This window comes from Manis javanica, chromosome 17, assembly GCF_040802235.1.
Source record: "Manis javanica isolate MJ-LG chromosome 17, MJ_LKY, whole genome shotgun sequence".
NCBI classification, from domain to species: Eukaryota; Metazoa; Chordata; class Mammalia; order Pholidota; family Manidae; genus Manis; species Manis javanica.
The window spans coordinates 45,903,734-45,927,007 of NC_133172.1; the positions used below are offsets into that span (position 1 = coordinate 45,903,734).

Consider the following 23,274-nt stretch of genomic DNA (forward strand, 5'->3'; position numbering starts at 1 on the left):
CGAGCTTTTCGCACAACCTTCAGTTACAGTTAGAGGAGCTGGCTGCCATCCAGTTCAGCAATGGCAGTCGCATGAGGACTAGGATGATGGATTTTAGGTTTGTACCAAAGTACTGCGAAGACCTCTATCATGCTTAGGTTTCCAGAGAATGACCCTTAGCTAAGGGTCTATCTGTCAAAGGTTGAGCGTCCAGAGACAAGGTCAGCATGACATTTAGAAATCAGTATTTCACAAAACTGATTAAACATCAGTCACTTGTGGATTTTTTCTTGTTTTTTACACATTGAGTCAGAAACACTGGCAATAGCATTCAGGAATGGGTATTTTGGTTTTTAATTCACTATCCCGATGAATGAAGAACAGAGAGTTCAGGTCAGCATTTGGGAACAAACGGTTGAGATGGCTCTTCCTGGAGCCCTTCTCTCTCTTCTGGCTTTTGGCAGGAACCAAGTAACAAGTAAGAGGGAACTAGGACCTCTAAAGAGGTCCATGCAGATGACCTCATGTGGAACATCAAGGTGAAGCCTTCCTCTTGGGAGATACTTATGAAACCTTAATGTTTTGAGGAAGAAAGACCAAGAATCCAGGCCATGAACCCATCCGGGCATGCCCTACTCTTTCATTCATGGGCTCAGATATCCCCATGGCAAGGCACAAGGGCCCGTTATAATCATTCTTCATGCATGGTGATGCCTGTCTGCTCTGGTAAATTTTGATAAATGCAATGCCACCTTGAGCAGCGTGCAACCACCATAAGCAATATTAATCAAAGATGGGGCTGGTAGATCTCTCAGGTACTTCTGTAGCAAGGGAGAAATAATCACACGTATGATTACTTCAAATGACCACATTCTTTGGTTCATTTTTTTCTTAACCTTAACAATCAGGCTGTCTGCCCACCACTAGTTAATCTGTATCACCAGCTGGTGTGTAAAAAGCTGTCCTCTGGAGGCCTATTCCTGATCTGTACTCTTTCCAGGTTCCGGAAAACACTAAGTAAATAAAAGCAAATGGCTTTTAATGAAAGCCTTAGCCTCCTTTGTTTAGCTTTTAATTGTGTGACAAACACGCACACCCATCCCACCCTGAGCTGTTCATTGGAATCACAAACCCTCAGCCTAAATGTCAAGCTGTGCCACAGAGAAACAGGGACAGCTCAGTTTATTAATGGCAAGTTCGAAGGTGGGACCCATCATTTCCTGGGACGGGGACTCCAGCCCCTTCGAGCTCTCAATTTCCATACAAACGACACGACCATAGTGTTGAATTGAGCAGACTGGAAACCCAGGACACAGAAGGAGATTGATGAAACCCCTTTGCAGGTCCCAGTAATCTGCACCGGAAACTCGAAGCATCAAGACAAGAGGCGCCTGTGTTGGCTTGGATTCAAAAGCTCTCCAGGCTTGCCTGGTTTTGATGTGTTCACTATCGATTTGGCTTTGAGCAATGTCTGATCCTTCTTTTCCTCATCAAAAAGTAGCCATAATATCTTCTGCTCCTGTAGGACTGCTACAAGGTTTTGAAATCACATGTTTAGTGTCTACTAAACACATAGTAGGTTGTCAAAACCATAGCAGCTAGTTTAATTGACAGGTTTAATTTATTTAATTTAGTGAATAAATAAAATTTTTAAATGTATAGGGTATGCCTAGTCTTGAGTTGAAAAGTTAATTCTTTCATAATGGGAATTCAAGGCAAACTTCTGTGAATATGATCACATTACAGGGGAAGGCCTAGTATGTACACAAAAGTACAATTGGAGTTCAACACCAAGTCAGGCAGGACACATAATGCTGACTTCCAGGTGAGAATAGGTCTCAAAAGCAGGCATCATTTTTCCATTTCTTGTTGTCATGCCCTTAATGTGACAAAATGCCAAAGGGATAGAAGCTTTGGAGAAAGAACAGTGCCAGGAGCTAACAATGGGCCCCATAGCCCTCTACCCCATTGCTGTTATACTGGCCATTATTAGTTTGTGACACCTTCTTCTCCATGTAAAAATAGCAAAAAAAAAAATTGACTAGAAAAATAACTTTAGGTTAATAAACTATAACTATATAGGCATCTCAGTGCCTATGAATCCCTTAATATTTTCATCCAGGGGACTGCAATAAGGGTGATACTGGAAAAATGAGAAGCCAAGTAAGTCTCTTCATGTTTTCTTGAGAAATTCCTTAAGGAGAATTCATTATGGTTGATCTGCTATTTACAGACCCAGAAGCTTTGCTTTATGTAACTCTAGCCCACTCCCCTATAGATGTCATCTCTTCTTGAGTCCCAAATGGTGGGAACCCACTTACCATAGGAAGAAGAGGTACTTGGCTGCTGTTAGTAAATTAACAGCAACTACTAAAAATGACTCAGTTAAATGGCTGTCCAGTAAATCTCATCAGTTTTAAAATGGAAGCAGTGAAGGGTTTTCTGGATGCCTTGGGGTCCCAGATATACCCTGATGATCTAGAATCGACTTTCCACTTATTTTGACAGATGGGGAACAGGAAGGTCTGAGTTGACAGCACTGTATGTTGACGTACTGTCAAAGAGTGGTTGAGTTACGACCATCAGCTCTCAACCAAAAGTGCTCACACCACATGCTGGACATCACACCCTTGGGGGTCCAGAGACACTTCTGTGAGCTGCCCTGTACTAGGAGCCTCTGCCAGCACTGTGCACACTGCATGCATAGTTCATGCCTTACAACATTCCTTTCCGCTTTACAGAAGAGAAAACAGATTCAGAGAGATTAAGTCATTCGCCTAAAGGCATGTGGTCAGTATGTGTGGCAAGACCAAGGCCTGAACCCAGCTAAACCCCAAGTTTCATGCCACCTGCCTGTGCTCTGCCATAGGGACACAGATGCCACACAGGGAGACAGAAGTCTTTTTCTGTTCACTGCTATGACCTCATCATCCAGCACAGGGCCTGGTTCAGAGCATGAGCTCGATAAGTACCTGGTGTCCAATGCACCTGATGTTGAGAAGACTGACACCCTGAAGCCCATCATCTCTCAGCCTCTGTTTATACCCGACACCAGCTTGGGCATTCGTCACGTATTTCTTTCCACAGGGACTCGGTGTGGCTTTACCATACCACTTTGTCTGCTCTCTGTCCCCAGGGTCTCCCACTTCTCAGAGGAGTGTCCCTACTTCTCATTCCCCGCATCATGCATTTTACGACCCTGTCTCCCACTTCTGTCATCATCAACTTTGACCCTGAGTGGTCCTTGATCCTAGAGTTTCATCTCCCAATTCACAGGAAGAAGCAGGTCACTGAGACCAGAAAGAGTCAGTGCCCCTAAGCCAGGGAAGATACCAGCCATCAGGACAAGTCTCTGCTTGGCAGAATGTGACTCTTCCTGCAGTTACACCAGACATTAGAATTAATAAGATATTTTCAAAACAAAACCTGTATCTTCAGAAATACATAGAGGCTCTAATATTGAGTGGGAGGGTTCACAGACTCCTTTCTCAGTTCCTTCTTCAGTGACCTCAGAGAAAAGAGACAGAAAAATGGTTCAAGGTACAGAGAGCAACATATGTGAGGAATGGAGAAATACTAATACTGAATTATGACTGGGGAGTTTTTCATATATAATAAAATATTTTAGTATGTGTATACTGCAAAATACAATAGAATTGAATTCTACATAAGGATAAGTAGAGTAGATGGGAGTTTCCAATTGCTTTTTACCTAGGCTTTTTAGGTGCTGAGAGTCTCTTTTAGAACAGGAGGGTTCTTTTCAGAGTGCATCTAATGCCTCACCCATGAAGAATCTGTGTTCTGATGGTTTGTGTGATCTGTGTAATATCTAGTGACCCTGCCTTTTTTTTACACAAATGTTTATAGCAGCTTTATTCACAATTGCCAAAAATTGGACACAAATGAGTGACCCTGTCTTCTTAAATTCAGTGTGGAAAGCACGAGACAAGAGCAGTCGATCTCTGAGTCAAACCCAGGCAGGGATTCCCGTGTAGTCCTGAATGCTCTGGACCCCCAACGGCCTTTCTCTGGTTACTCTGTGGCTATTGATTGCTTTTCCTGGGGCCCTGGCTAATGATTGCAGCAAATGTGACGTGGGAGAGCTTCCTGCTCTGTCTTCATCAGCCTTGATGGTGATCAGCGTGACCTCACGTGATCCAAGTAGTGCACGCATAGAAGAGAAGGTGTGTTTTTGTGGTGTTGGTGTTAGTGGTGGTGATGGAAATACAATAGAATTGAATTCTATTTCCAAGGCAGGAAAACAGAAGAATGGGGGCCATTTGGTCTTGGCTGCACATACTACCAAGGAAAGATGGGGCCACAGAAACAAACCCAAATAATGGGTTTTCTATGAAGTAGCTCCACGTGACACTCTCTCCCTCCCCGCCATCTTCAGACCTAACCACTCAGCTGCAACCTGGCCCCAGAGTCTAAGCTCCAACCTCAGCTTCAGCTCCTGCATTTGGTCCTTTCCAATTGGGACGCTTCTGTGTCCTCCCCGCTCCTGGAACATCTGGAATATTTGAACAGACATTTCAACTGAGAAGTCCACTTCTGCCCCCAAAATGTCCAAAGGCTCCAGTTAATCTCTGTTTGTTTTTAAACCCACAAAAACTGCAATCAGGCTGAAGCAGGTCTGCAGCAATGACTTTCCAGGCGGCCGCAGGGACAGGACACCAGCCACATTCTCCCGGCCCCTGTGCCCTTGTGACTACATTGCTTTCCAGTCTCACATTTCAACAGCGGCTCAGTTAGGAGGTTTCTATCCACTCAGCTCCATCACTATTTTTACACCTCTGTCAAAGCTCTTCTTGATCCTGCCTCCTTTGAAAAGGGCCCCTATAAATCCCACGTTAATGGCAGGAATGCAAGAAACTGGAAAAGGATTGGGGAGTTCATGGTCCTACAGCTGTTACCATTTGGGGATCAAAAAACTTTTTTAAAAAGTAGCTACACTGTCATCTAGCTCAACATGTCTGCCTTTCATTCATTTTTAACCATCTATCTTAAGGCCTCTCAAGGATTTCACTTCAACAAATATAAATTGTTTAAATTAACTTAATTGTTTTTAAACCAAACTCCATGACTCTTGGAACATAAGCCAACTTGAATGCCCCGTGTAGTTATTCAGAATCCCTGTCTTCATGAGCTCACAGCCCATTTATATGTGTATATGTTGTAGGAGGGGATGGTAGACAAATAGCCAAACAATGACATACAGTGTAACACATATCCTCATTGAAGAAAAAACAAAGCTGGAGGAGCCCAGTGTAGGGGTCCTAACTCAGAATTGCTGAATCAAATATATCTTTTGGAGGAGGTAGTATCTAAGCTAAAGCCTGGAGGATGAGTAAAGTACCAGCTATAGATGAAAGAGAGACATTACAACCACACGCTACAGAATGTGCCAAGTCCAGAGGCCAAAAATAGTGCACTGAAAGAAATCTGGTATTGTTTTCCCTTGGAATCCAGAGAGACAATGGCAAGGAATGAGGCTACAGTGGTGACCAGACCAGGTCATGAAGACTTGACATCAGTGTCTAAATCCTCTGCATACCCCTCCAGCTCTGCGTCTGGATGCTGGAGTCACCCAACCTCCTCTCTTTCTGGACAATAAGGTGCTTGACTACTTCTGGAACACTGGAGTCCTTACTGTAAAGTCCACATTCCTCAGTATTTTGTTAAATGTCTCTACCTCACCAGTGCAGACTCTCCATTGACATTCTCCTATACAACTTGAAACCATTATTCCACATTTCTCTTCATTTCACAATGCTTCATTTTCTTTTCCTAGCAAGATGGCTCTGCCCATGGCACCCCCTCTTCCCAGAATGGTCTCCTCGCACTCACTTTCTGCTTGCACGCCCCTGTCCTGTCCCTCAAGGTCCAATTTAATGCTGCCTCCCCTGGGAAGTGCCTTTGATTACCTCAGCAAAAATTAGCCTCCCCTTCATCAGCTCTTCCTCACACCATCAGCTTTCTTCTCTGGACCTTAGTTTTTAAGACTGCATCACAAGCTCTCAATTTCTTCACTCAGAATCTTCTCATACATAGGTAAATACAAAGTACTTTTTAGCATCAAGAAATGACAATTCATTGAGTAGTCATTCGATAAACTATATAGTACAAGCATAATTACAATTTATTATATTATTTCTATATATACATATGTATGTGTATATATATTTTATATATAATATATACAATTATTTTATTATATTCATATTGACTTGTGTGTATGGCCTGCATCCCCAAATAGACTGTAATCTCTTTCGAAAAAGGAAACATATTTTTCTTTTTTTTCTGTATTCACAGTGTTTCATTCCAGAGCATGGGATATATTAGGCATACTCATGCATATTTGTTAAAAAAATAAGAAGGCAATATAAGTAATGGACTCCTTTTACCATCCACCCCACCCCACCCACACACACACTAAAAATAAAAAGCCTTAATTTTCTTTAATTTCTTGGTAATAATTCCAGGGTCAATCCATAACTGAGGACAGCCGTTGATGCCCCAAATGCCTTTTTTGGGATGTCCAAGAAAAATTTACTTTTTGTGGTGGATTATTCAGCTTGATGGAATTCAACAAGACAGAGAATCACTGGAGTTTCACTCTGACTTTACCACTGACCTTTGAAAGGCACTCAACATACCAATCAGAAAACTGCACATTTGCACAACTTAGTAAATTAATAGATGGCCAAAAAAAATCCCATTTCTCCAATTCACTGTCAACCTTCCAATCTAGTGCCCAAACTGCTGCACACACTTTTCCTAGAAAAACAACAAAAGTCCATTTTTCATCATCAGCTGCCTTCTGCTTTCTTTGTTTTTTTAAAACCCCAGGGGATATGCATAAATTAACTGCTCCTGAAGAAAGAAAATGGTTTCAGGGTACAGCAGCATGCTTCGGCAGCCCCATGGCACTGGGGACCACATACCCTGCCACGTTTGCTAAACTTGGGATGGGGGAAGGATGGTGTCTTCCACAAACTCTGCATTTGTCTCTAAACTGGATACAGGTCTAGGGAGTTCGAACCTGAAGATTGTTCAAGGGCAATTCCTTAAATCATCATTGGAGTGGACTCCTAAGGATAGATGTCTTTCAGAAGGCAACAGCTTAAAGGATCAATCTGGGGGACCCTGTTGTCTGCATGATGGAAAAGACCAGCAGGAATTCAGTAAACTTTCTCCTAGTTAAAGGAAGTAGAAAATGAACTCATAGATTTCATTCAGTTTAGCATATGGTGCCTTTTTTCAGCGTTTTAAAATTACTTATACAAGGATATTAACATTACACCTGCTGGAAGCATCCTTTTCCCAAGGTCTATTTGTAAATAGAAAATGTTGAAGATTTGCGGTAATTATAACATTAAAATTATCCTAATGTTATATACAAATCTTGTAGCTATTGTGACTTACTCAGTTCCAATCACATTGTTCACATTGGCTTAATAGTGAAAAGGCATATGTTTTCACTAGCACAGTTGTCCTGTCTGCTGGTGGAGGACATTCTAACTTTTGATAAGCAGCAGGATTCTCTAAATTGCTGATTTTGCAACTCAAAACTCTCCACTAAGACAAAATGAAGTTTGACGTCTGAATCTGGCCGGTAAAAACTCCTTCTCAAAGATGGTCTAAAATTACAGGCATGTTTTTTAAGACCACTCAAAATGGCTACTTCTTGTTTACAAACTATCTTCTCTCATTTGTCAAATTTGCACAATAGTGCATTTTAGAGAGTCACTGATTTCTTCATTCTTTTGACAGATATTTGCTGATTGCCTACTAGATACCTGGTCCTGCACTAGGTGTTATGAGGTTGAAATAACCTGAGTATCGAATGGCTTGTACATAGTATAAATTCAATAAGTGACAGACCCTTCTTTCCTTTTTGCAAGACTTCTGGTAATCTGGATAATAAGGAGAGGTTCTTATTATAGTCAACATTTTTCACCAAGAAATTACAGTCTCTCATGGGAAAGGCAGACCATGCTTTGATACCATTAAGCTCTCTCTCTAACCCATGCTGAGAACCCCCAGCTGCACTGCTCAGGTTCCCATACTTGCAGCAAAGTTAAGCTCAGAATCTGAAAGGCAGCACATTCTGAAAGCAGAGTTTGAGCAATTGGATCTTACAATATGCCTCAAATAATGGTCTACCCATTCTCAGGCTTCTCTTAGTAGAAAAAGCAAGCTGCCTCAGTTTCCTATATTTTAAAACAGCACTTTTTCCTCCTAAGCTTCCTCTCAAGATTAATCACCCACTTTTCTTTAACTGTTTAAGTTGTTGCTGTAGGCTTTAACCCCTTCTCCCTGTTGTTCACTTAACTTTGATTGTCTGTCAGTCAATGAGCTTCTTAAAATATTTATATAGCTTTGACTCAAAGTGAATGAGAAGCAATATCAACAGAACTTCCTGTAGGCATAGTGCTCATGAACCACTATGTATTCATTACACAGAGCTTCACAAGCAGTCCTACAAGGTCCCTGCTTTGCAGTTGAGGAAACTGTAATTCAGAAAAGTAATGACCGACCTATAGTCACACAGATATTAAATGGCAAATACCTGAGCCAGCCCTGGGGGCTCACTTCTCAAAAGTCATTTGGTCTTTCCCCTACTCTAAAATCCCTTGTAGCTGGAGTATTCACGAGTCATTCCCATCTGCATTATTTATAGAAAATGTTTCTTTTGCTAACACTGGATCTAAAGAAAGAATATAGAGGAAAGATTTGTGTGAAGCAGCAATTCTATATTACCCTCTGAATGAAAGACAAGGAACCAGACAAAAGAGAATTATGTAGAATCAAGAGGGCTTTAGATGATATATGAAGGCATTAATAGAAAAGTGGCTATTCGCAGGGTTATGATTGATTATGTATTTAAAATAAACACAGTTGCCTTTCTTTACTTTGGCTCTGAGAGGAGCTGAACTTTAGCACCATAATAGCCCACTGTTGTCTGCATGGCAGGTGGCTGCTCCATAAATCCCAGCAAGTGGCAGACTGAGGGGCCAATGTATGGATTCGATCTGTGAACATTGCATACCCTGCATTTTTGCAGAGAAACAAACCAGCAGTGTCTCTGCTTCCAAGTCTCTGCCTCCACTGGCTGGCAGAAGGAGCAAGCACTCCCCTCCCCTTTAGCGTAACAGTGGAGATGACTAAGTGCAATGAAAGGGAACTGTTGCAATTCCTCCTGTGGAACTTCATTCCAGAGTAGGGGAAGAGCATTTTAATGAACTCTACGGTTACAAAGGTATCCTCTAGGGTTATCAAGTCCAATCCCTAATGGGATACCTTAGGCATCTTTACAAGAACTCAAAGGCACCATTAATGCCTAGTGGAATATTTTGGGAGACCCAAACTCATTATTCCCCAAAGTGGCCCACATATTTCTTCAATATGGCAACTCAACAGAACATCAGATACTTTCATGAGAGCAGCTCCCTCTAATAATTTATATTCACTGGAACATAGAAGACAGGAGGACAATTAAAAGGAAAAAAATCTTCACTGAAAATCCATCCATGTGCCAATGGCAAGTTTGGGGAAAAAGAAAGAACTCTTAAGGGCTGTAATTGACTCCACAGATCATGTGGTCCACCATCCTGATGTACAGAGGAGAAAACCAAAGCCCGCACGGGGCCGTGACTTGTCCACCATTGCAGAGAAAAACTATTTAGAGCCATTTGTGTTCTCCTAAACCAACAGTAGTCTCTAGCTTGATCTCAAGACTTCCATTGCCCTCACCACCAGACACATTTAGATAGTGTCCTGTGTGGTGAAAAATTAGTGTGAATGTCTTTGATTTTCACACACACACTATCCTCTCATTGAATGACCAGACATTTGTTTAAATTTTTTCAGAAACATAAGTACCTTAATTATGCCATCTCTTTTTAGCCTTCTGCAAACAAAAATGACAACTAAAAAACATATTGTGCAGTGGTTAAACTTATTATACAGATGATGAATATGAAATTCTATTTTAAATTTCCATTTTCTTGCTGATAATAATGACAGTGATAAGATAATTAACAATCACTCATCTATGAGAATGTTCTGGGCATTATGCTTAGACTGTTTCTCAATGATATTTTAAAATTTTAATAACAATAGGATTTATTAAATACTATTATTATACCCATCTTATAAAAAAGGAAACTGGAGTTTCCAGAAGTTAAGCAACTTCACTAATCTGGAAAGTAATGGACCTGGGATTTTAACACAGATAGTCAGACACTGAAAGCCTACATTTGTGCATATGGCCCCATTCTTTGGAAGACGAGTGTGAAGAATATGTAGCCATGGGATACTTACTTAATGGAAAAGGAAGCATCTGCCTTAAACCCTTGGAAGAACTAAGTGAAGTGAAAAATCAATAAATGATTTAAAAAGTGAGGAAATCAAGATGTCTGCTTGAATGTGACTTGTGACCACAGTTACGCAGAAACCTATGTTTCTGAAACAGCGTAGGGCTATGTCTTCCCAGTCATCCTATAAATGTGCTTCCCTCTGTTATTTCAAAAGTATTTATTTGTATGGCTGTTTTCCCTACAAACATTGGAAAGGCAAAATCATTGATTTCTGGAAAGTGAAACTTAGAGCTATTTATTTTTTTATCTAAAATATCCTTCAGTTGATTACTATTTTTATCACTATCATTTTTAAAAAATCAAATGGTAATAAAATGGACCTGCCCATGTTGTCCTCTGGTCATATCCTCTATGGAAACTCAACAGGTTGAATGAGATTCATGATGAAGCTACCTACAGAATTCCTTGTTCCGGTGCACCAGTCCATCTCATAGGTTTATATTTCATCCAGCAGATAGTGTTAGGTGACTGCTATAAGCCAGATGTCTGAGCTGAAATGCTCTGCTCTCCAGATATTCTAGGGAAATGAAATGACCCCCACACAGTGATTAGAATAGATGCAGAGAGAAACAAACAGAAGACTAGAAGGATTAGAGGAGGATATATTATCTGAGTTTAGGGACTTCACAAAGGAGTTTTATCTGAGTGGAACCTATAAGGATGATTAATAATTTGCCGGAAGGGGAAGAAAATAATTTCGTTTAGGGGGAACTATTCGTGCAAAGGCATGGAGTTGCAAAACCAACACAAGTAGATGGGCGTGGTTGGGTGTGAATTACAGGTGGGGGAGGCTAGATAAAGATAGATAGGTTCTGGGGGCAGTTTCCTAGAGGGTTTTATGAGCCATGCTGAGGAGCTGAAGGACCCCTGGATGTATTTTGAATAGAAAAGTGCTAGAATGGAGCATAGACCTTCCTGTTCATAGAGTTGTAAGGGTCCCCTTCCCTCAGACTAGCACCTGAATGTGGAGCATGTGGAGGAAAACTCCAAATCAAGAGCCACTGTGGAAACAGGCTGCCCAGACGGAGGCTCAGGTCTCTAGCTCAGAGCACCTTGGGTCATCTCCTCCTGAAATGAAGTGCTGTGTACACATCAGTGAGCCACCTCGCAGACAGGTGGACCAGCACAGTGTCCAAAGCCCTTGTGTTCTTCTCGTGCATCTCAAAAGCCCTTTGGTGCACAGTCTTGTGTGGCCAGCCTTGGAACAGATTAGAAAACACAGATGAGCCCCTTACAGGGAGTCTTTTCTCCAATTTGTGTTTCTCATTTTGTTTTTCAAGAGCAGAATTTGGAGCAAGGTCCTGTTCACAAATAATCAATTGAATGGCATCCTGGTGTCCTGCTATGTTCTGCTTTTGTGTTTTAATAAGCTTAACAGTGAACACAACTCAATGTTATTAAAAAAGAAACAGCGTATGGCTGTGTCTTCCCAGTCATCCTATAAATGTGCTTCCCTCTGTTATTTCAAAAGTATTAAAAGGTAATTGTTTTATTTTTCAATTAAAGCCTGCATTTGCCAGAGTTTGTGTCCATATGTGTCCCCAGCACAATTGCCTTTTCACGGTGCCGTGGCTGCCCCGTGGGTGGCTGTTTTCCATTTGGTGGTAAATGATGGTAATCTGAGCCCAGCTCTGGTGAGCAGTTGGCAGAGTCTGAGCTAAAACTCACCCAAGGATCGCACTGCCTGGGTTTTTGTCAGCAAAGGAATATGAATAATTAAAAGCCAGAGAAAGCAAAGATGCCATTTCTGAAGCCTGGTTCAGCTGAAGGAGATAAAATGGCTTTGATTTAAGGGAAGAGAAAACCACACCATAATGAACTCCAGGATTTCACAGGCGAATTTTGCCATCTTATCAAGGAACAGGCCAAACTGATGTAACTCAAAGTGCTGATTGCCTCCCTCCCTGAATTATGCAAGGTAGTAACTTCTGGCAGCGAGGACACAAGTTAGGGCAAGTTTTAGGAGAAAATGATTGGGCTGTTCTCATTTGCCCTACCCGGGAAAAAATGCAAATGGAAATTGCCTGGCACTTCTTTCCAATCAATCTGCTTCTAGAGGTAGTAAATTCTCCCTGGCCTTCTCTTAACTGAGCTCTGCTCGACCTAGAGCATGATGGTCCTCTGCCACTTGCCACCTCCGTATGTGACATTTCTGGGAATTAGAATCCTGCAAATTCACCACTAGGAGACTATGGGGTGTGCACCAATCTTCGTTTGAATTATTTCTCCGTGAAAAAACAGCATATTCAGAGTCAGAATATTTCGGTCAATTGCAGCTCATCAGAAATTATTCAATAAGGGTGTCCTCTTCCCCAAGCAACCACAGAAGGTCTCTGGCCTGTGAGGATGGACAAAGATGTCACAGTTTGTAAAGTCTGGGGCATTTCTCCCAAGCCTACATTATTATACTTAATCATGTTTACCTGTTTGATGTCAATTTTCATTTTACCTGTGGGATTCTACGTCACACAGTGACAGCCCAATTCTGATATGTTCATCTCCTCCTCCTCATGCCTGGTTAATGACAGGTGTGTGAGAGCTTCTTAATCTGTATTTTATTCATTCATTCATTTAATAAATCAACTGAGGGCCTTCTACAAACTAGGAACTGTGCTGAATCCTTGGACTACAATAATCAACAAACAGGCAGACTTTTGGACTCACAGAACTTAGAGTATGTGGGGAGAGCTGAATTAGCAGATAATGGTGGGGTTCGGAGAGACGGAGAAGAGGGGGCTGCGTTCAGTGAGTAGTTAGGGAAAGCATTTCTGGAAAGGTGACATTCCACTCGATATCAGAGGAGTGAGAAGGACCCAGGTGTACAGAGAGGGAGAAGAGCACACTCCTGGCCCAAAGAGGCCCTGCTGGACCAGAACTTGGCACGTTTGGGAAACTCAGGGTGTTGATCAGCTAGGGCTGCCATGGCAAAATGCCGCAGACTGGGGGACGGACTTGCACAACAGAAATAAGTTGTCTCACGGTTCCGGAGGCTGGAACTCTGAGGTCAAGGTGTCAGCAGGGCTGGTTTCTTCTGACACCTCTCCTGCATCTGATTTACATGATTTCTCCTCTGTACCCATCTGGGTCCAAATCTCCTCTTTTTATAAAAAAGACGCCAATTGTATTGGATTAGAGCCCACTCAAATAAATGACCTCTTTTTAGCTTAATTATTTCTTTCAAGGCCTTGTTTCCAAATACATTCACATTCTAAGATGTTGGGAGTAAGGACTTCAACATTCCTGCATTGGGGGGTGGGGGCACACAGTTCAGCCCACAACACTTGGAGAAGGCCAGGTGGGTTGGATCTTTCAGTGTAAGTACCAAAGAGCCATGGAAGGTTAATGATAAACCAGAGTCTCAGGGCCAATTCACTTTTAAAGACGCTGCTTGGAGAGAAGTACAGAGAAGAGATCACTGTGCGGCAAAAATAGATGAGGGGAGCCCAGTTCGATATCACTGCAGTTTTCGGGGCAAGAAAGGACAGTGGATGTAAGGTTAGAGAAGAGAAGAGGGCATCAAGAGGAGCTGGGAAACAGAAAGCCATTTTTTGAGTGAGTTAGTGAAATCCACTGAGTGAATGAACCCAGCCCAGTAGTCCTTATGAAACCCTGGCTTTGGCCCGAAGTGAATAAAATGAGGCCTTTCATCTTATGTCTGTCCCCTGTAGCAGAGATTTCTCTATATCAAATATGGGGGGCAGAGGGAGGTGTTTATGCAGGAGAGCCTCTTACTGTCTATGCTCTGGGAAAAACATTCTGTTCTTCCTCCCACCTGTCAAACAGCAGGCATTGCATATGCATTGTTGAGTGAGAAGAAATCAAGAGCAGGGCCTACGTGCACCTTGCTGAGATTTGCTGGGGACACTGGTCTATTGATGTTACTAATTCGTCAGCCTTTCTACTTTTTAGACAAATCCCTGTCTTTGAGAATGTCTTTGCAATGTCAACTGCAAAGTAGCCCTTTTAAAGGAAAGTGGTTTTACTCAGTTGGATTTGTGACATTAGCTAAGCACCATTTTCCACCATATTTATAATGTGGGTTTCCTCCTTTACCTCACACATGCACACACAGGATGAGGGAGCCATTCCTTGCAAGAGAGAGGCCAAATGATTGATGAATCAGTGCAATCAGGAATTCACAGAATCATTCAGTTGCAGCTTTGGATGGACCCTTTCTGGCATTTAACCTTTATGGCATTTAAGTCTTATCAGCCATTCCTCACCCCATTCTGACCAGCATCTTCTGTAAAAATGTCATAGGTACCACAGCCCCTTCTTGTCTCATGCCTAGAATGAGGAGCTCACCACTTTGCCAAACTCTCCTCCATGTAACTGCCAATCCATTCAAACTATTTGTTTTGAAATAAAGGAGAAAAATTAGGTAGGTCTCCCCATATTCTCAGAGCTCTACCTCCCTTCCCCTCAACCTTTCCTGTGAGCCATTCATTGGTTTGTAGCTCCCTGTTCGAGAGCTCCCTTTCTTTTTGTAGATGTGCATGGCGGATGGTTCCAGTGCCTTCTCCTTCCTGATCATTTATCTACCTGAAGGCCCAAGTTGCTCATTATCTCGCTTAAAATGAGATACAGGCATTGAACAGAGCATTCTAGGCATGTACTGGTCAAGAGTCTCTGTCTGGGTTGTTGGAACCTCCCTCCACGCAGACACCCAAGACCAAATCTGAGAGCCTCCTCCAATTTTCCTTCCCCTTCTTGTTACAGACTGAATGTTTGTGTTCCCCACCCGCAAATTCATATGTTGAAATCCTAACCCACAAAGTCATGGTATTGGGAGGTGGGGCCTGCAGTAGGTGATTAGCTCAAGAGGGTGGGGCTCTCAGGAATGGGATTAGTGTCCTTATAAAAGGGACCTCAGAGAGTTCTCTTGCCCTCTTCCCACCACGTGAAGAGACAATGAGAAGTTTGCAGTTTGCGGGCCAGAAAAGGGCCCCCACCAGAACATGCCCATGCTGGCTGATCTCAGACTTCCAGCCTCCAGACCTGTGAGAAATCAATTTCTGTTTATATAAGCCACCTAGTCTGTGGAATTTTGTTACAGCAGCCATAACTAAGACCATTCTACATGCCAGTCACACAAGCCTGTGATATTTATCCCTTGATTTTTCTCTTGGCTTTTTCCTCCTCTGTTTACAACCCACTAACTGTCCTTTCTCTTGCCTAAAGAGTAGAAAAATCTCCAGTTAAACTATTATCTTCAATACCAGAGTTGGCCTAAAAGGGATCACCAATTAGGAAAGCATTCATGCTCAACAATAAATTTCAATAACAAAACTAGCTCCTAATCTAAAAAAACAAAACACTATCATCCTAGTCTTCTTTCTCTTGCTTGAACATTATAACGCTGCTCCAAGGACTACACATTGTGAACTGTCAGCTTCCCCTTTCCTTCCTTAAAGCCCCTTGAGGTGTGTGTGTGGATGTGGTGAGGAGACAGGTTTTCAATGGCTTTACAGTTCCTTACATTTCTAGTTCAAACTTCAGATTCCTGAGCTGGCCTTCATGATCAATCCATCACCTGATTCCCTAGGTAGACCGATCTCCCATTCCCATCTCCATCTTTCACTGTTTGAATTCCACATTAATCCTCAACTTTACATTCTTTCACTTAACCTGACTTGCTTTGCCAGTAATGACCCTCCCCACTTTTTTGCTTGGACAACACCTACTTGTCTGTCAAGAATTAAGAGTCCCATCCCTCAGGGGCAGTTCAGGCTGCCCACGTCAAGCCAGCCCACCACTCTTCTCTCATGAGGCTCTTTCCTGGCTTGGAAGGACAAATATCACAGTGGCGTGTGCATGTCCACTGACTCGTGTGTCTCTCTCATTAAACTATGAGCCCCGGTTCATCTGTATCCTGGGACCATACCTAGTGTGGAGGGAGACACTCAGTGCATGTTTGTTTAGCTAAATGTTTATGCCCAGTGAATGGCCCTGACAGTTAGGTCTGCCCTGGTATGTGTGGGGGAGGCCAATCATATTTTATGTATTCACTTTCTGAGTAGCACTGGGCATGGAAAAGATGAGTCCCATTCCCCACTGAAACCCAAACTCACCAAGGCTTGGTAAGAACCCCACATCGAAGCAGTTATGGCATACAGTGCAGTCAGAACATCAGATTAAAGGCAGCCCAACAATACCACCTCTCAAGAGACTTGGGGACTTTTCATGGATCAAACACAGCCTCAGCCATCGTCACTAGTAACTTTTTATTGCCTCAGCCCAGCACGAAACATATTTAAATTGATTTTCTAGCTGCCCTACTCAAGTATTAAGGAAGAAAAATGCACCCACATTCTAATTAGTCATTTTAAAAAAGTAATTTTATACATACTTTTATGATCAAACAATGCAATATAAAACAAATATTTAAAACTTATCTTAAAACATAGCTACTCGGATAAGCATAATTTAGAAATCTTTAATGAATTCACCTCAATTAGCCTTTAATTAAATAGCTCATTAAAAACTGATTTGAATACTGCTCATGGAGAAATCCTCGTTCAACTGTTGTGACAGAACAGGAAGTTAATGAAGTTAAAATTAAGCACAATTTGGGGGGAACAGTCTGAAAGTCATAAAGCTACAAGAGGAAATAAAATCTCTGAACTCTGCCTGACACCTGAGCCATCAGAACCAGAGGCTCAAGGAAGGGGTAGACTTGAGGCTCCCAGGAAGGAACTGGTCTTCCTGCCCTTTGTTCTCAGCTTCAGGTTCAGGACACTGAGGGCAGAAAATAATGTTTGACGAATGAACAAATGAATGAAGAAATGCAGATCTACATACATTCACATTTTAAGCAAATGTAAAATAATATAAAATAAACATACATATATGGAGCACCTCCCATGTGTCAAATGTTTTAAAAATTTTTTAAGAATTCATTTCTCCTCACAGCCCTTCTTATGGGAGCTAAAATATTATTCCTACTGTTCAGATAAAGGAACAGGAAAACAAAGAGGTTAACTAACACAGGTGTGGTCGTTTTAAAATCATTTGGGCATTTTAAAATACCCAAATGTTAAAAATTTTTCAATTTTATGCACTTCACAGGCTGACCTGAAAAAACGTACGTGGTGTCGACCTTCGCCTTCTCACTCCCTCCAGTGACAACTCCTTCCGAAGAACACAGCTTTGTCGCCATCTCTCCATCATTCCTGGATGTCACCCGTCAGTTGCTTACTCTGGTAGGTGCCTCCCTCTGGGAAACCTGAGCCAGCGCTCAGCAAGATGACGTCAAGTGGCAGGGGCAGGCTTCCAAGGGAGCCCCTGGGCTCCCCCGGCTGCAAGCAGACAGCACGGCCTCTTGGAAGGGAGGAGAGGGGCAAGGTTACCATTTTCATCATCTCGGTCATCTAGCAGATTTTAAAGCAGGAAAACACCCAGCAAATCAGTCTGACCCCAGACTCCCAGCATAAAACCAGGTGTTCCCAGACTTATATGGCTGCCACCCAGGAAGCCTCGCTCAGAGCCACAGGACCTGACTTCCAGCTGAGCTGAGCTCCCTTGGATGGTGACAAACCAGCCCGACCAGAGTGAGACCCCTGTGCCGGGCACAGTGGGAACCTTTGCTGGGAATCCAACCCCTGATCCGCCGCAGCCGGTGCTGCCCGCCCCAGGCCACCGCGGGCCCACACAGGGGCTCAGGCACAAGCCGAGCATCTAAAAATCCCTGGATGCAGGGCCTGGGCCCCGAGTTTTTCTCACATCTCCATAAAGGCTGTAGTGAGAACATGGAGTCTGTGTCAGGGGAGAGACGGAGACAACAAGCCCTTCTGGGGACATCCCAATATCCACACAGGTATGGCTGGAACAGCTATGTTTTTCTCTTTTATGTATCAGGCTGTTGCAGGAAACGTCTACAGGACAAAAGTTTTCCTGGCTTCAGGTCAAACTAACATTTGGAAGATGCTGATATGGCTCAACTCGCTATCCACACGAACCCCACTGAGTGGTTTTACAACTTCTGCTTGATAAGTGCAGGGCTGGGCCACAAGTCTCTCTAACTTCCAAGAGCAGCCTCTCTACTGCTGGACAGGTATGAACTTGCGAGCAGCCTTCCTTGCGTCACGCCGAGAGACCATTCTGCAGCTATGGCCTCTAGCCTCGTGTCCGTTCTCCGTGGTCTCATGGGCAAACCCACCGTCTGCGGGCACAGTAATTAGCACTTAAGGAGCACCAGCTCTTGGGCTGGCCGTCTCTTCCACCCCTCTCCGCTCACGCACACACACAAAGACCCGCTGATGTTACCAGGTACGGTTGTCAGCACTCCCATTTTGCAGTGAGGCTCGATGCACTCAGATGACGAGGTCACGCGGACGGTGGGCGGCAGAGGTGAGATCCAAACTGCGTCTCTGACTCAGCATCTCTCATGCTGGCTCGTATGCAGATAGAGAGTGTGGGAAGAAGACAGACGGCCTCTCTAACTCCACCCAGGACCCAGGAGCCTCTGCGTCCTGTGGCCTCTGACTCCACCATTCATCACGGTTTATTCTTTTATAAAATTTACTGAACCAAGATTCCTCAAGGGAGGAACAACCTAAGACAGGCACAGTCCCAGGGGGGCCATCAGGTGAGAAATTGGGGATCAACAGAGGTGAGGCTTAGAAACTCACCACCCCCACCTGTTTTGAGAGAAATCTTCTGCATCCGTGGATGTTTTGCTGCCCTTGTCTAGCTTGGATTAATACTTAGTCTACAGACACACACCTGATCATCTACATTTGCTTTCTTACAGCACTAAACCATGTTTTCTACCTTTATCTTGCATCTACCTACCACTTCAGCATTTTATTTTAAAAAAAAAATAATAATAATAATAAGGGAGAAATGTGGGATTCACATATAAATCAAGTATAAAATCAAACGAATTTTCATATTTGACCTGATTGTTTATAGTTCATAATGCATGATCAAAACTGAAAGTTTCTGTGATGACTGCCCTTGTACTGTTGACCATGTAAGAACTTACTCACTATGTAAGAATTTGTTCACCATATAAGAACTTGTTTGTTATGCTTAAGAAGGTCGGAGACTGATGAGAATTAGGCTTGGGGTGGATTAATGATGGTGCATTGACTCCCCTATACAGAATTTAATTGTTGTTAACAACCATTTGATCAATAAATATGAGAGATGCCCTCTCAAAAAAAAAAAAAAATTTGCTGAACCAAAAATCTACTGACCATGAATCAGTTTTGAAGTTTGTAACACTGTATACAGGAAACTGTGCATCTGTCTCCTGCCCATTTCTCCAGCCTCGCCTCCTATCAAGTTCTCTGCGGAATCAGCACTCTCACATTCCTGCGCTCCTGCCTGCCCGGCATTCTGCCTTGTCCTTGGATGGGCCATCGTCCGTCCCCTCCTGGCGGTCATGACATGGATCCTCCCCCGGCTGGCCACTCTACTCTTTACTTGCTACTTCCTACTCATCCACCCTTTCTTCAAGGAGCTTTTCCCTTTCTTTACAGGATAGATTAAGCGCCCATATGTGCCATCCTGTGGGACTCTATACTATTTCCTTCATTACCATATCATAATTCTGCATATGTACTGAACATCTTCAGCCTCCACCAGGGAAATCTCTGAGAAGAGATGGTATTGCTTGCTTACCATGGAATTGCCAGCTCCTGTTACCTAGTAGATGCTCGATAAATATACACTAAATTAATAAGAAAATGAGTGAATAAACATGAATGCATGGTTGTTTAACATATGCATGTGAACAATTTCACTGCATTCCTTTCTTCACTGGCTAAGATGCCTCCATCTGCAGGCCTGGTTGCGCCATGTCAGCATTTCGGGGATGGATAAGGAACTTCTAGGAAGATTTAGAACCACAAATTCCACTTCCTTACCAATGGGCATGTGAGACATGGTATCATTAAACCAAAGGTTCTGAATAAATATGAAATTTCTTCAAAGGTCCACCTGTGTGCATGAGAAAACTCAGACTAGGTTTTGTCTCATCTGATGGTTTCAGCCCCAGGCAAGTTTACTTTGGATTTGGTGAGACCGAATTATGACAACAGAACGTTGGAGGTAAGAAGGCACTCATACCAAGCTTTATTCTCACAGCGGTAGATCAAATGCCAGAATCCCTTCCGACTCCATCTCGGCATCTGGCTTAGCCTCTGCCCCAGGCTCTCTTTCTGCTCCATTCAGCCCTCACCTCCAGCCTCTGCTCTCCTCTCTCCTGCTCTCTTCTCTAGGCTCTGTTCTTAGCACCAGGGAACCTGTTTTTATAGTAATATGGCAATAATGGCTTACTGCCAATGCATATACAAGTATGTGCTTGCTCAGTAGGCTAAGTATTACATCATTGCATGTACACAATGGGTGGGTGAACTTAGGATCAGGTGAGAGTCCTGGCCATGGAACATCCATTTTCCCTACAGTTTGCATCTCTTTCCATGTGGAATTAGCACATTCATATTCTCATACAGCTCTCAGGGCAATGACATTGTATGGCTTACCATCAGACATTCCCTTGCAGAAGCCACTGGACTTTATCATGCATCCATCAATCATGCATTCCCCATTCAGTCCTTGTTTTCTCATTCATTGCCTCCTTCAGTCCTTCAGTTAGGCCCTACCATGCAGCATCCATATCCTTCTATACATCTATCCATCCATTTGCATTTCTAAGCATCTGATCTTTGCCTGAGACCCGTCTTGCCCCACAGCGGGGCAGTTCTCAGCCATATTCCATACAGTCTCTCAGAGGCCCCCAGCAAGGCTGAACTGCAGTTGCCCACAGCATTAATCTGCTCCTTAACATAAACCTTGACTGGCTCTCTTCAGTTCCTTGTCTCACTTCTCCAGTCTCTCACTGCACTCCCTGAAATCACCTCCCAAACAAGCCACCTGCACCCAAACCTTTATCTCAGGGTCTGTCTGAGGGAAGAAAGGTAAGACATCATCACAGAAACATACCCATTCCTTCCAGATCACCTAACATCGATGTTTATGAATTTATTAGAGACAATCTTTGCTGTCTCCCTCTTTAGACTGTTAGCTCCTTGAGGACTAGGACCCTGACAGCTGTTAGTTCCCATTGAGACTGCCTAGTGTCTGGAACAGAGCAGGTGCTCAATGAATCTTTCTCAAATGAATAAAAGGATACACCAAGGTGTGTCCCCAGTGCTAGAAATTAAACTATTTGGACTCAACCCCTGCTCACAGTCTGGGAAAAGCAAATTGAAATATTTATAATATACTGTCATTGTAATAAATGTCATTCATTAACATTAGATGTTATGAGGTCTTAGGAAAGGGTACTGAAACCAGCTAAAGGGTGAAGATTCCCAAGGAAGGGATCCCAGAGCCTGATCACAAAGAGTCCATAACCTAAGGGAGGAAAGGCACATAAACCAAGAATCTGTGCAATTTTTGAGAAGAGGCAGAATACAGGTGTCTTCTTCATGGACTTGATAGTTGGCAAAGTTATACCTCAGAGACTCGGAATCAGACTAATCATACTGTCGTAAGTATCAATAATGGAAATCGAAAAGCAAAAGCATCAGTAAGAGCATGAACATCCGGTGTGGGCATGGAGATGTGGCTTGTTCTAGAAATTAGGCTGATCTAAAAATACTCCTGTGGAGGTGATCTCATTTTCTGGAAGCAGTGTGCAGGGTGGCAGGGGGCTTGGCCCAGCACGTTTCCTGTCTGCCAAGGCTTTGTCAGTCTCCAGGGCACAGGAGCCTTGTGTAGGAAGCAGACGCCTCCCTAGCAGAGCCTCAGCGTTCTGAACTCTGCTTCTGTTTTTCAAGCTCCATACCTGTGATTGTCAGCAACTGTCTTCATTTATAAATGTACTTAACACTGGGAGGGACTGTCACATTGGCTCTCAAGTGTCATCACTGAGTGGGAATCCAAGCCTGTCCTTTGTATTGTGGTGAGGCTGAATGCTGTAACAAAAAAACCCAGAACCTTGGTGGCTTAATATACTGGAAGTATATTTACTAGTCACATAAAGTTGAATCAGGCATTTGATGGGTGGTCTTCCAATACTGTGATTCAAAGACCCAGACCTCCTCTCTCTGGTGGTTCTGCCATTCCCTTGGGTCTCTGAGTCCTCCCTGGAGGCTCTGCACCCTTCCAGCGATTGGGCAGGAGCTTCTCAGGTGACACGGGAGGTTGTACTGGTTGGCTTGGGGAGGTTTGTCGTCTCTGCTTAGACACTGTTGGTGTTAAGTCAGCTCCCCTCTCCACTGAAATGCAAGGGAGCCTGGGAGCTCTGGTCCAGCTGTGTTCCCAGGCAGAAAAGATAACAAGATTTTGTGGACCTTGAGTTCTTTCCCATACTTTCAAAGGCGTATTTCGAAAGGATGGGGCCAGGAGAAGATAACCAAAAATGGCATTGTCTATCTGGTTATGGAATGCAGTCTGCCCTTAGTTTCTGGATGAGATCACCTTTTCTGCTTTTACAGCTGACAATGAGGAGCTGGTTCTTGTTGGACCCATTGACCTGACCTGCAATTTGACTGACCAATGTACTGATATTAGGACTTCCTGGAAAATACGTGCCCAAATCACCTTTTTCACTTTAGGAAATAAGGGGCAGATTTGAGATGATGCTCACACGACTACCAAATTACCTAATTTTCAAATGTGCGACCCCCTTACCCCCAGAAGATCAGAACTGGGCTTAATTTGGTCCCTGAGACATTTCCATACATTCTTAAGGGAAATGTACTGATTTTTACTAGCAAAATTAAACTTAAATGTTGCCCCAAATTTGCTATAACCTCAACATGTTTCAAAAGGAGCCTTTGTCTGTTGTCTTGCTCCCAGTGATCATTGCTCCTAAGTCCTGGGCTGCTGTTTTTAACAAGAAATTGATCTGAATTGCTGAAGAGTAGGCAGCACGGAGCACAAGGCAAGCATGAAA

General features: G+C 43.1%; 1 long non-coding RNA gene across 1 annotated transcript in view; it reads left to right on the top strand.

Moving 5' to 3' along the window:
• LOC108388651 (uncharacterized) overlaps nt 1-20,068 on the top strand; it is a 341,947-nt gene extending 321,879 nt beyond the window's left edge. The window contains exons 6-7 of the long non-coding RNA XR_012126578.1: nt 17,433-17,566; nt 18,222-20,068. This is a non-coding gene — a long non-coding RNA (uncharacterized lncRNA). The remainder of the gene's footprint in view (nt 1-17,432; nt 17,567-18,221) is intronic.
• Nucleotides 20,069-23,274: the final 3,206 nt, after the last annotated feature.